Below are 13081 nucleotides of genomic sequence, written 5' to 3'. Positions count from 1 at the left end.
AGAGCCATTAATCATGTGGAATTAAGGCAGTTAATCAAGTCTCAGGGACTGACAAAAAATTGTCCCCGAGGCTTTTTTTCCACCTCCGGTCTCGTTGGAAAATGATGGTTTCAGCTTTCCGCCCGGCTGCCCCCGCGGGCGGAGCCGTCCCTTCGGCGGAGGCCAAGGTCAGCCGTGACCCAGCGCTGGCACTGGCTGAGCCTGGAGCCCTGCTGGGCCTGGCAGTGCCAGCCTGCGGTCACCCAGGTGGGATTCCAGCAGGGATTCCAGCAGGTGCTGCACACATCAATTCCCTGTCTGGAAAGCTGAAGTGTTTCCCAGCCTGGGCGCACCAAAGGATCCGTGGGCAGGGATGTGGAGCTCGAGGCTCAGGCTCTGCTCACGCTCTCCGAGTTCATGCCGGAGCGCTAATTCAGCTCATCTCTTCTCATTACGTAATTTATGTAATTAATTTCCAATTGAATCGCTCCAGATGCCGATTCTGCCCTCTTGGCTGGCTGCTGCTTTCTTCCTGTCGAAGTCGAGCAGGGGGCCGATGCCCAAGCCCAGCGCTGCTCCCCGTGTGGGATTTCGGCGGTGGATGCTCCAGGGGCAGATCCCACATGGACAGAGAGAGGCCTGAAGCCGCCCCTGGTGCAGGTTCCCAGCTCACAGCCCTCTGGAATAACAGGAGCCATGGGGTCATGTCCCAGCTGTGCAGTCACGGCACAGAGCTCATGGAATGAAGGCATTCCATGGGAACGGGGAATTGGTGAAATCCTCGGGATGTCACTGTCACCCCAGTGCACTCAGGGCTGATGTTGGGAGATCCCCGTGCGAAGCTCCCCGTGCTGATCTCTGGGGAGAGGGACATGGGGGAGGACATGGGACTTCAGATGGGCATTGGAGACTTTACAAGGCCGTGGACACAGGAATGGTTTCCCACTGCCAGAGGGCCGGGATAGATGGGATACTGGGAATTAGGAATTCCTGGCGGGGAGGGTGGGCAGGCCCTGGCACAGGGTGCCCAGATTTGCTGTGGCTGCCCCTGGATCCCTGGCAGTGCCCAAGGCCGGGTTGGACGCTGGGCTTGGAGCAGCCTGGGCCAGCGGGAGGTGTCCCTGCCATTCCATCCCTCCCAAACGGAGCAAAGAGCAGCTGTTGTGAGCCCTGTCCCAGGAGTGCACTGGAGCAGGGTTATTCTCTCACCCTTCCCGTGTGGATCGGGGCTCAGCACCGTTTTCCCCACCCAGTTCTGCTGGTGGCAGTGACAACAGCCCGGTTCCAGGTGCGGATCCCAGGGCCGGCCGGTGAGGCAGACCGGGACATCGCATCCCGGTCTCCTGTAATGACCAGCAGGAGCAGCAGGTGGCGGGCCCAGCCTGGATTTCATTCCTGCTCCCAGCCGCAGGAGCAACCCCGGAGCAGCAGCACGGCAGCCCTGGACCTGCTGTTCCAATGGGTGTGTCTGCCCTGGCACCGGCGGTGGGACAGGAGGGGACAGCCCCTCCTGTGCTCCTGGTCCAAACGCTTTCCTCCCATTTCCATCAGACTTGTCCCTCCGAACAGACTTCCCAGCCTTTTCCACCCTGGGAGGGAACATCCCAGTGCTCGTCCTGCCAAGGATCAGGATTAAAACCAGCACAGGCAGTGAGTGTTCTCAGCTGAGGGGGGAGGTTCTGATGGATGCACTGCTCCAGCTGCTTCACCGCATGCCCTGAAGTCTGGGGCAGGGTTTGGAATTCATAGAATCCAAGAGTTCAGGTTGGAAAGGATCTGAAATCCCACCCAGAGCCACCCCTGCCATGGCAGGGACACCTCCCACTGTCCCAGGCTGCTCCAAGCCCAATGTCCAGCCTGGCCTTGGGCACTGCCAGGGATCCAGGGGCAGCCACAGCAAATCTGGGAATTCCAGCCCAGCCCTCCCCACCCTCCCAGGAACAATTCCTTCCCTATATCTCACCTAAATTTCCCCTCTGTCAGTCTGAACCCATCCCCTTGTCCTGCCCCTCCATCTCTTCTCCCAAATCCCTCTCCAGGTTCTTTGCAGGCCCCTTCAGATGCAGGAAGGATGAATTGCCAGGGAGTCCTTGGAGTTTTCAGCTGCATTAAACCTCTCCAGTGACATGACTTGCTCTTTTCCATATTTTTATATCAGTCTGTGGAGAATAAATTAGCTCGGGTAGGAGATGCGGCTGCAGGGAAGATAAAGAGGTCAGGGACTGTCCCTCCAGGTCTGTGGGACCCGCTCGCTGCCCTCCTTGACCTCAGGGAAGAAAGGAGTCGGGTAAACTTGGAGTTATTCAGTTTAGCTGAAATGAATAACCAGACGCAGCACAAACAAACCTATCTTGGACAAATTAAATTGAATTAAGTTACAGGAATAACTTCTATTTTTTTTTCCCTGTGGTTACTTCAGGGGGGAAATCGAAAACATTTTTCTCAGAATGTGGCAAGGGACGAGGACAGGGCTGTGCCTGGCCCTGGGCTGTGGGAGCTCCCAGGGAATGGCTGGCCTCGATCTCAGAGGGCTTTTCCAACCTCCAGGATCCTGTGATTGCGGCAGCGCAGCGCTGATCGCCCGGCAGTGCCCCCCGAGCAGGCTCAGCGTGGTGCCAGCCCCTCAGGGCACAGCCCGGGCAGTCCCTGTGTGCTGGGCCACAGGACAGTCCTGCTGGGGGGACAGACAAGGCTCTGGGACATGGGGACACCGCCACGGCACCCTGCGGGGGTGCTGAGGGGTGCAGCCCACAGACAGCAGGGCTGGCGTGGCTCCACCTGGGTGAAACGCATTTTTCTGGCCGCTTGGTATCTCTCAGGGCAGCCTGGGCGAGCCCGGGATTAGTTCTGGAGGTTAAACCCACGTTGCTCTCAGCGCACAACGCTGCTGCTCCGTCTTGTGCTGCGCTGCTCCTCGCTGCTGCGCCTCCCTCCCCCCAGCCTGGAGAACGGCGGCAGCAGAAGTAATGGCCTGAGGAGCCATTTGGAAGGATTTGAGAGCCCTGCTGCACATCAGCCTGCAGTGCCCTCGCTCCATTAATATTCCGGGGAGAGGAATGTAACGGAGCCATCTCGTGATTACGCCGCTGATTACGGGGCGTCATTATCTGTCCCTCTCAGAGCTCTCACCCAGCTCCGGGCTTTGAAGCTGAAGGCAAATAATGAAGGTGCAGAGCAGAGAGCACCCTCTCTCTCTCCCCCTCCCTCTCCCGAGGTAAAACACCCTCCGTGATTTATTACCTCCCCTCAAGAAAAGCAGGACATAAATTACGGAGCGTTGCCCAAATCTTTCAGCTCTCATAGACAAGGCTATTTGCTCAATAGTCTATTGGAAGGTCTTTCTGATGCTGCCAAACATCCTAAGAGGATTTACCTGGAAACAGGAGTTCTCGATGAGTTTCGTTATTAATAAATATATATATATAAAGGAGTTGCTTTTCTGGCTCGGAGGATGTGCCTGGAAATGGAAAAGCCAGTTCAGAGCTCTCGGCTGCAGCCACGATCCCACCTTCGGTGGGCGCAGGCTGAGAGAGTTCTTACAGCACTGGTTCTTCTTGCCTTGATTTTTGGGGGGGGGATCTGACCGTGGGATTTGTGGAGAGTCTGGGTTCAGTGTCACTCTGCAGGACAGGCGTAGAAAAAGTGAGATAAATGAAATTAACTTGGGGCAGGTGTCAGGCAGCAGGGACGTCCTCATCCCGCGTGTGCCAGGAGCCTGGAGCTGGACGCGGCATCCAGGAGCTGTCCGTGGTCCTCCTGGGCCCCTTCACCCCCCAGGGACATGTTTTCATCAGCGAAGCCCACAAAAAGGCTAAAATCACTTCATTCCGGAGCCCACAGATGTATTCCCACTGCTCATCTTGCTCTGCTCTGAGTGTCTGGAACTCCACGTTTTCCCGTGATCGCTGTATCCAAGGCTGCATCATCCAGGAGTTTCCTTCCTGCTGTGAGTACAGATCCAACACAGCATCTCCCCTGCTCGTTTCAGCCATCGCCTGCACCAACAAAACATCCCCTGGATCACCTGCATCCATCCTGGCAGATTCCCAGAGCAGCTGTGGCTGCCCCTGGATCCCTGGCAGTGCCCAAGGCCAGGCTGGACGTTGGGCTTGGAGCAGCCTGGGACAGTGGGAGGTGTCCCTGCCATGGCAGGAGTGGGAATGGATGGGATTTCAGGTCCCTTCAACTCAAACCAGTCTGGGATTCTATTCTATGATAGAGCCCATCTGGCAGGCACCGAGATGGTTAAAGCCACCCAGGGGCACCAGGGCCCACCTGTGGGGAGGCATTCCAGGCAGGAATTCACCCCTGGGTCCATGGGCACGTGGCTGCATTCATATCCACATCCACAGGGAGCAGGAATTGTGCCCAGATCCAGTTGATACAGGAAAGGCTCCCCAAACCTGGTCCCATCCATCCAATCCCTCCATCCATCCATCCATCCATCCATCCATCCATCCCTCCATCCATCCATCCATCCATCCCTCCATCCCTCCATCCCTCCCTCCATCCATCCCTCCATCCATCCATCCCTCCATCCCTCCATCCATCCATCCATCCATCCATCCATCCATCCATCCATCCATCCCTCCATCCATCCATCCATCCATCCATCCATCCATCCATCCATCCCTCCATCCCTCCATCCCTCCATCCATCCCTCCATCCATCCCTCCATCCATCCATCCATCCATCCATCCATCCATCCATCCATCCATCCCTCCATCCCTCCATCCATCCCTCCCTCTATCCCTCCCTCCATCCCATCACCCCCCAGCCCTCAGCAGTTCAAGGTGGGCAGAGCTTTGCCAAGCCCGGCCTGGAAAATAACTGAAGGCAGGAACGATGGCAGAGGATGGAAGGGGAGAGGCACACGGTGCCGTGGGGGGATGAGTTGTCAGCCGGGGTTCGGGGGGTCAGCGCGGTGATTTATTTTTAATTTGGGTGGTTGACAGCTGGGATTTCATTTGTGGCTCCGCGGGCCAGGCTGCGCCACGCCGAACAAAAGGTGTCAGCTGACGTGTCACATCACATCAGGACAGAGCTGCCTCTGCTGCGCTCACTGACACCTTGCAGTGACTCCCTGCAAAGTCCCAGCTGGGAGGAGGGAGGGCTCCGGAGCCTGGAGCATCCTCTTCTGCTCGGGGAGTGCAGCGGGAGGGATCTGCACCCCCTGGCCCCACACAGGGCACAGCCGTGCCTGCCCAGGACCACTGCCTGAGAGAGCCACAAACCGAACCTGGCTGCCCAGCAGGGACCAGTGACGCCCTCCCCGTGGCCCAGAGGAATCCCTAAATCCAGCCACAGCATGGATTTATTAATGGAATTAATGGTACATAGTGAAATTAATGCGGGAGCTGGGCCAGGACAGGGTCAGGCTGGAGAGTAGGGAAAGGTTCTTCCCTCAGAGGGTGGAATGAGCCCTGGAAAAGCTCCCCAGGGAATGGGCACGGCCCCGAGGCTGCCAGAGCTCCAGGAGCCTTTGGACAGCGCTGCCCAGGGTGGGATTGTTGGGGGTCTGGGCAGGGTCAGGGGTTGGGATGATCCCTGTGGGTCCCTCCAGCTCAGGACATTCCATGATTTCACGCCAGCTGCTCTAACCCTGTCCTGCTGCCAGCTGGGGGTGGGTCCCTGTGGTCACTTGTGGAAGTTCAGTGGGACGAAGCAGCTCAGTTTCCCTCCATGTGTCTTTTCCTGCGGGTGTGATGCCTTCAGACCTGCGTGCATCGGTTTTAATCATTGAATCCTGGAAGGATTTGGATTGGAAGGACCTGAAATCCCATCCCATGGGCAGGGACACCTCCCACTGTCCCAGGCTGCTCCAAGCCCAATGTCCAACCTGGCCTTGGGCACTGCCAGGGATCCTGGGGCAGTCACAACCCCTTTTTTGCCTTCCCCTGTGTCCCCAGGCTGTGCCTGTGCAGCAGCTCCTGCTCCGTGCATTCCTTGGCTCTTCTCGGTACAAACTGAAATCATTTTTTGTTGTTTTTTTTTTTTTTTCCAATCTGTTTTCCACTTGTCACAAACCCTTTGAATTCTCAGCCTGCTTGCCCCAGCTGCTCAGAGACCAGCCCGGGTCAGTCTGGGCCGTGCCTGTGGTGCTTTTCCTCACCCAGGCTGCTCAGGGAGCAGCCAGACAGAGGCAGGGAGATGCAGGGGCACACTCAGCTGTCCCCTGGTCACGGGCAGCTGCTCTCTCAGTGGGATGTTCTGCCTCCCTACCTCTGCTTTGTTTTATCCCTGTTGCCCCGGCTCGCTCGGAAATGTCACGCCAAAGAGCCTCAGAAGCATTATTAAAGTCAAAATAAATGACATTTACTGTCTCCCGCTTTCCAAAAGCCTGTTAGCCAGTCACAGGAGGAAATGAGGGGCTTTTAAACCCTGCCTGCCTGATCCTTTCCCTTTTATTACCGTGTCTCTTCCAAGGATAAATCCCCGTCGAGTTTTGCTGGGATAGATAACGGCTGAGTCAATGTAATTGTTGTCTGCAGGGCTGGGGGTGCTGAACTCCGAGCTCTGCTCTCTGATACGACCCCCTGTCACCCAGGGGGACCAGGACAGCGCTGCTGGGGACTGGGAGCCTCACCCCGAGTCCTGGAGGGGATCCCTGAGAGCTCCCACAGCCCAGGGCCAGGCCCTGAAGTCTTCAGGCTGCTTGGGATCAGTGAATTGTTCGGGTTGGAAAAGCCCTGCAAGACTGAGCCCAGCTGCTCCCCAGCCCTGCCAAGGCCACCCTGACCATGTCCCCAAGGGCCACATCCACAGGGCTTTAAATCCCTCCAGGGACGGGGACTCCAGCGCTGCTCTGGAGGGCTGGACAGCCCTTTCCAGGAAGGAATTTTTCCAGTATCCTGAATCTCCCCTGGCACTGCTTGAGGCTGTTTCAGCTTGTCCTGTCCCTGACCCCTCCAGCTGTCCCCTCCTGTCAGGGACTTGTGCAGAGCCACAGGGTCCCCCCTGAGCCTCCTTTGCCCCTTTCCCAGCTCCCTCAGGAATTCTCCAGCCCCTTCCCAGCCCCATTCCCTTCCCTGGACACATCCAGTGGGGATTTTTCCAGGACACACAGGTGACCTGGCCACTGGGCTCTCCCATTCCAGAAGCACTTCCCCACCTGGGCAGACACAAGGAATAAAGAGGTTTGGGTTTGGGGTTCCAGCTCCTTCCCAGCACTGGCTGCACGTGCGAAGAGCAGCCCAAGGATTGCGGTCCTGGCAGAGTTTCCTTGGATGTGATTTCCCAAAAGCTTTTAGCTCTGCCGTGGCAGTTTGTCTCTTAATTGCAGAAATACCAAAATGCCTCGGAGCATATTTATTCGCTGCGGTTTGATTCTAGTTACTCATTATAACAGTGTTAATAGCAGCCCGAAGGGAAGGAGCAGGACTGCATTTGAGCCACAGAGAGCCAAAGATGAGTTGGTTTAAAATTTTTTTTTGCTTAATGGACCGTTCTGTCCTCGGAACAGTTTGTCTTTCCTGCCATTTTTATTTTCCCCTTTCGCCACTTGACGTCTCAAACCCAGAAATAAAAGGCAACAGAGTTATCTAATACCACAAGTGTCAGATCTCATAACTTGGTGAAAATCAGTCCTTCAGGGAAATTGGATTTATTGCCAGTTGAAATATGAACACTTTTATTTGCCGTGGAATGTGAGCCTGCCTTTGTTAGCAAGGCTGACCTATTCTCGCTGAAGCCAAAGGTTGACTTTGGCTGCTCACGAGTTGTTCAGGGAATGGAAGAGAGGAAAAAAGACTGGGGGGAGACTCAGGACAAGGAAAGTGATGGCGGGATTCCTTTTTGTTTTTTTTTTCTTTTTGCCAGAAACAACTCTTAGATCCCCCGAGTGACTCCTGCACGTCACTGAGGCTTCAGTTCTGCAGCTCCTGGTCTCAGCCCTCACTCCTGGTCCATGCAGGATGGGGATAAAACCCAGGAGTATCGCTGTACGTGCCCTGCTTTGCCTCTTGGGCAAGAAAACCCTGATCGGCCAGAGCAGTTTGTCCTTTTCCACAGGCAAAGGAGGCTGGAGAGGGGCAGGGAGTTGCTGTTTGTGTCTGTAGGGGAGGCAGGGGGGCAGAGACATTGCTCACTGTTTCGGGGCTGTTTCCAAGAGAGAGAGGAACAATTCCACAATCCCAGCATCCCAGACTCGCAGAGATGGCTCCTGGTGGGAAGTCGGGTTTTGCCAGGCTGGCTCTGAGCAATCCATGGCGGGGCTCTGCCCCTTCAGCTGGGATGCAAAGGCTTTGGCATGAGGGGAACTGCCTGAGGACCTTCCTTTTGGGAATTTTTAATGGATCCAGACCTCTCGGAGTCACTGCTGCACCCCCCGGCACCCAGCTGTGCCCGGCTCGCTCAGGACAACATCAACCCAACGCTTCTCCCACTCCTTTGGGCTGGGATTTAAACCCGGGCGCTGTTTGCCCGGTGAGTTACGACGGATAAAAACGGGGCTGTTCATCTTTCCTGCGAGGCTTCGGGGGGTTATTTATTCCTCCAGAGTCTGTCAGAGGGAAATTTCCAAGTCATTCAAACAAACTCGTAATTTATCCGTGGAGGGGCTGAGGAGTTTCATTTCTGTGGAGATGGAAGGTGCAGGGAGCCGCGTTTGTCAGGCCAGACAGCACGAGCGATCCTTGCAGCGGCATCAGGCTCAGCTGACACTGGTTTAAGGCTGGTGGTCACCAGGGCAGCACAGGCTGCTGGCTCCTGCCGTCCTCAGGCGCTCGAAGAGGGGGGGGAAATGGTTTTTCCGTGAAGTTACAGCCGGCTGTGGAAAAGGACAGCCTGAATAAAGATCCTCCTCTGAGAAGGCGTCTGCAGTTCAAAGTGCCCCTCCGCAGCGTATTGGTTTTCCATCTGTGAGGGTGATAAAGCTCCTCCTGCGGTTTAATGCCGGGTTTCATCCTGGCTGATCAATGATAATTCCCTGCGGGACGTGCACGGGGCGGGTGGTGGGAATTAATGAACTCGGCTGCTCGGCCCACGCTGTGTTTACAGACACTGCAAATCACCGCCACTCTGGGGTCTCCTGGCGCAGCATCTTCACCAGGATTATTCCCTTCCGAGGCTGCCAGCTCTTCCTCCACCCCAAAATGCGGCTGCGGGTCCATCCCTGAGCTTTTCCCTGCGAGAAACCTCCTCCTGCTGCTCCAGGAGGCTTTTTGAAGCGTCAGAGCCACAAGAGCTGAGCTCAGCACAGCCATCTCCAGCTTTTCACTTTAGCTCCGGGCTTCTTTGAGGTTAAATCTGCAAATTTTTGGGTGTAAAACTCATTTTTTTCTCGGGTAGGAGACCCCAGCAGTGTGTTCCTCCACAGGGGTCACACGCCAAAGCTGTTGGTACGTAAAAAAATTCTGAATTTCCTCCCAATTCCTGGGAACTCTTCAGCCTCGTGTCCTCCTGCTGAGAAGGGTTGGAACCAGCTCCACTTGGTCCCGTCACTGCTGCTCCAGGAATGATCCCAAGGAACCGGTGGAGATGGGGATGGGATGGTATTTAACCAACCCTCCTGTGACCACTCCACATCCTGGGGCTTTCTTGATGCTTGAAGCTTTTCTGTGCCCTTCAAAAAAAATGGTCCTGAAGTTGTTCTGGGAGTGGGTGAGTCTTGGAAAAAGTTCTGCAGGTCTTCAGGGACCTGACATCGCTCCTAAGAGACTCTGTGACCTCCTCCTCTGGGATAAATCCTCCTCCCGTGGATAAATCACCGTGCCTGAGGATGGCTTCAAACATAATTACTTGGTTACATGGAGACACGGGGTTTTCATAAAGCGGGGGAACAGACAGCAGGGCAGGAAGATGAAGAGCCTGACGATTTTTTTTTTTTTTTTTTTTTGTCTTTCAAGTGGTCATTTTTCACATCAGGTGAAGCGAAACTGGGCTTGAGTGACGTTTCCCTAATGCGATTAATTATTTATGGTTTTCTGCAAGCGGCAATCAAGAGCAGCAGCGCTGAAATGGGATTTATATTTCAATCGGTTTTTAAAGGGAGGCCTGCAGTGAGTGCAGGGTCTGCGCCAGCCCCAGCTGGGTCTCCCTGGGCTTTAAACCCCACCCTGGCCAAGCAGGGACACACCTGGCCAGGAGCTCCAGCACGGAGCAGCCCTGGGACCTGCTGCCCCTGGGGGTTCCAGAAGGCCACGAGGCAAAAATTATCCTAAAAACCCCCGACTGGTTTGGGGGGGAAGGGATTTCAAAGTTCATCCCACCCACGGCAGGGACACTGGGACAGTTCTGGCTTCTCTTTCTGCCCAGGTTGGGATGAAGAGCACGGGAGACAAAGCTCCCATTCGGACTTGGACGTTTACAATTTCTTATCTATTTACAGCCTCACGAGCCGGGAGCTCTAACTAGCAAGGGAGAAAACAAAGGCAAAATGGAGAGTTTCTCTATCCCTGCAAGGTCTTTTCAAGGACAATCCGTCCAATTATGAAATGCCTCCTAAATTATTTTTACTGTAAACCCAATAACCAACCGCTTGAAGTCCACAGTGCGGAAGTTACCAACCAGTGACAGAAAACCACCCAAAGGCAGGGAGAAGAAGGAAGAATGACGCTGTTTTACACCACAACAACCCAGACTCCGAGATTCAGAAGGCTGGAAATGACTCCTCTATTTCTGGGATGTGTCTCCCTTTTATACAATTTCACACAGACCGATTCGATTGGTGACACAAAGACAAACCTCTTCACTCACATTGGTCAGAGCAGAGGGACAGCAAGGAGAAGTCCCTCCTAGGGAAAGGAATGAATAACAAAGGTACAGCTACAAAAACATTTCTCCTGTTTACAGGAAATTCCCCGGGAAAAGAATTCCAGAAAACCAAAACACCTCAGGCACGGAACCAGGGCTACGGAAGAAGAAGATCAAGGAAAAGGCCTCAGGCAATGCCCTAAATCCTCCATCTTGCTCCATCTATTACTATAAATTAAAACCCCAAATTCTCGTTTTCCAGAATTCCAACAGGACACCTCCCACTGTCCCAGGCTGCTCCAAGCCCAGCGTCCAACCTGGCCTTGGGCACTGCCAGGGATCCAGGGGCAGCCACATCAAATCCGGGAACTCCAGCCCAGTCAGGAATTCCCAATCTCCCATCCAGCCCTGCCCTCTGGCAGTGGGAAGCCATTCCCTGTGTCCTGTCCCTCCATCCCTTGGAAATCCTCTCTCTCCATCTTTCCTGTAGCTCCTTCAGGCCGCACTGAGCTCACCCCGAAGCTTCTCCTCTCCGGGTGAGCATTCCCAGCTCTCCCAGCCTTTCCCACCGCAGAGCTGCTCCAGCCCTCTGACCATCCTCTGGACTCCCTCCAGCAGCTCCACATCCTCCCTGTGCTGGGTGACCGCCAATTAATTCCAAAATAATCAAGGCCGTGCCAGGGTAAACTTCCATTTCCACTGTTAGGCTTGGACGGGGCACTTGTTCTCTTGCCTGTCTGGAGCTGGAAAAATGAAATCCCTCCTCACAGGTGACATTTGCTGCTCCCTTGGTTGCGTTTTCACCCCGTTGACTGCAAAGACTCCTCTGCTCGAGGAGATCGCAGCAGAACAAAAGAGAGGGGAAAAGAACATTTCTTGCCGTCTTTTTATTCCTCACGTTCTCCGCTTCTATTTTAATTACAGCGGCGCACAGTTCCCGGACGCATGAGGGGGTTGGCATCCGATGGTTCGGATGTTAATGACGATGTTGTGTCTGGCGTAATGAAATGTTTCCCGTATGCCGGGTACGGGGGAAAGCGCTTTGCTTTCCCCGGAGATCTCCGGATGAACTCGGCTTCCAGGTGCCAGGAGGAAGGAGTTTGTGCGCTGGGGACAAACACAGAGTTTTCATTTTATATCCTGTCCTTGTCGAGGCGGCCGCGACGCACAGAGTGACACCGTAAAAGTCCAGAAGGCTTCATTCTGGCCCCATGCTGTCTTTTATTCAGGCTTTTACAAACCTCGGGGGCAGCTTCTAATTGGTCAATAGCTCTCTTGTTAATTGTTCCGTTGGTTAATTAAAGGTGTTTTTCTTGTCCATCAAATCCATCTATTCTCGGATTGTTCACGTGTTTTCTTTGCTGATTCTCGTGGGACAAATCCCTTGTTATTGCGGGTGGATTTTTTTTTTTTTTACCCTCAGAACAGATTTTTGTGCTAAAGGAACTTCTCAATCTCAAAACAGCTTCACGTGGGAACTCACCGATGGCTTGTGAGCTGCACTTAGAAGAAAAGACAGGCTGGATTTTTACCCTATTCCTACAGCATCCATGCTCAGAAATGCCTCTGATTCCCATGGAATAAAGCCAAGCGCCCGGATCTGAATGGATGGAGGCTCTGCTGCAGATTGAGCCCAGGAATTCCCCCGGCACAGGAGGCAGAACTGGTGCCCTGGGCAGTGCCCAGCCCTGAGCAGAGCCCCGAGAGGGGCTGGAGTCTCCTCCCTGGCTGTCAGATTATCCCTTTTCTGACCCAGAGATGGGGAACTGAGAGGCGTTTGAAAGACTTTCATTCCATGTTCAGCCTCATGTGAAGGGTGAGACAGTGCAGGTGCCAGAACCCAAACCATTTCCTATTTACAATCCATTAGGAGCATTTCTTGGCCCATCAGCTTTTGCCACACCGTGCTGTTAATGCCCCAGAGCCAATCATCTGGAATCACCCCTGGTGGGTACAGTGCCCCTTTCACGGTTCTCTTTCTCCAAAGTGTCCAGTCTCATTTGCAAAGCCATCCTTTCAAACCTGTTCCCAGTTCCATTTCTCTCTCGGCAACGTCTGTCCCATCCCGTGGCATTTCTCAGTCGGCATTTCTCGTCTCACACCAGCCTGTGTGAGCCTTCTGCCCGGCTTTGGGAATTCCCTACAAACCCATTTCCCACATTTCCCCCCCTCTCTCGAAGGGAAGAAACTCCTTGGGCGGCCTCGCTCACCGTTTGCTGCGCACAGGGAAGCGCGCGAGGCCCCAGAACATCGCCACTGAAACAATCAATGCGCACAAACCTATTTTGCAAAGCCCCACACAATCCATTTCCTACGCCTGGGGATATTCCAGAGGCACCCGGACACAACCCTGCGCCCTGAGCTCCGGGATGGCCCTGCTGGAGCACCGGGGAGCCTCCAGCCTGATCCA

This window comes from Chamaea fasciata, unplaced genomic scaffold (assembly GCF_029207755.1).
Source record: "Chamaea fasciata isolate MVZ Bird 193981 ecotype frontalis unplaced genomic scaffold, bChaFas1.0.hap1 SCAF_7, whole genome shotgun sequence".
NCBI classification, from domain to species: domain Eukaryota; kingdom Metazoa; phylum Chordata; class Aves; order Passeriformes; family Sylviidae; genus Chamaea; species Chamaea fasciata.
The sequence above is the reverse complement of the archived record's forward strand: the minus strand, read 5'-3'. Positions refer to the sequence as shown.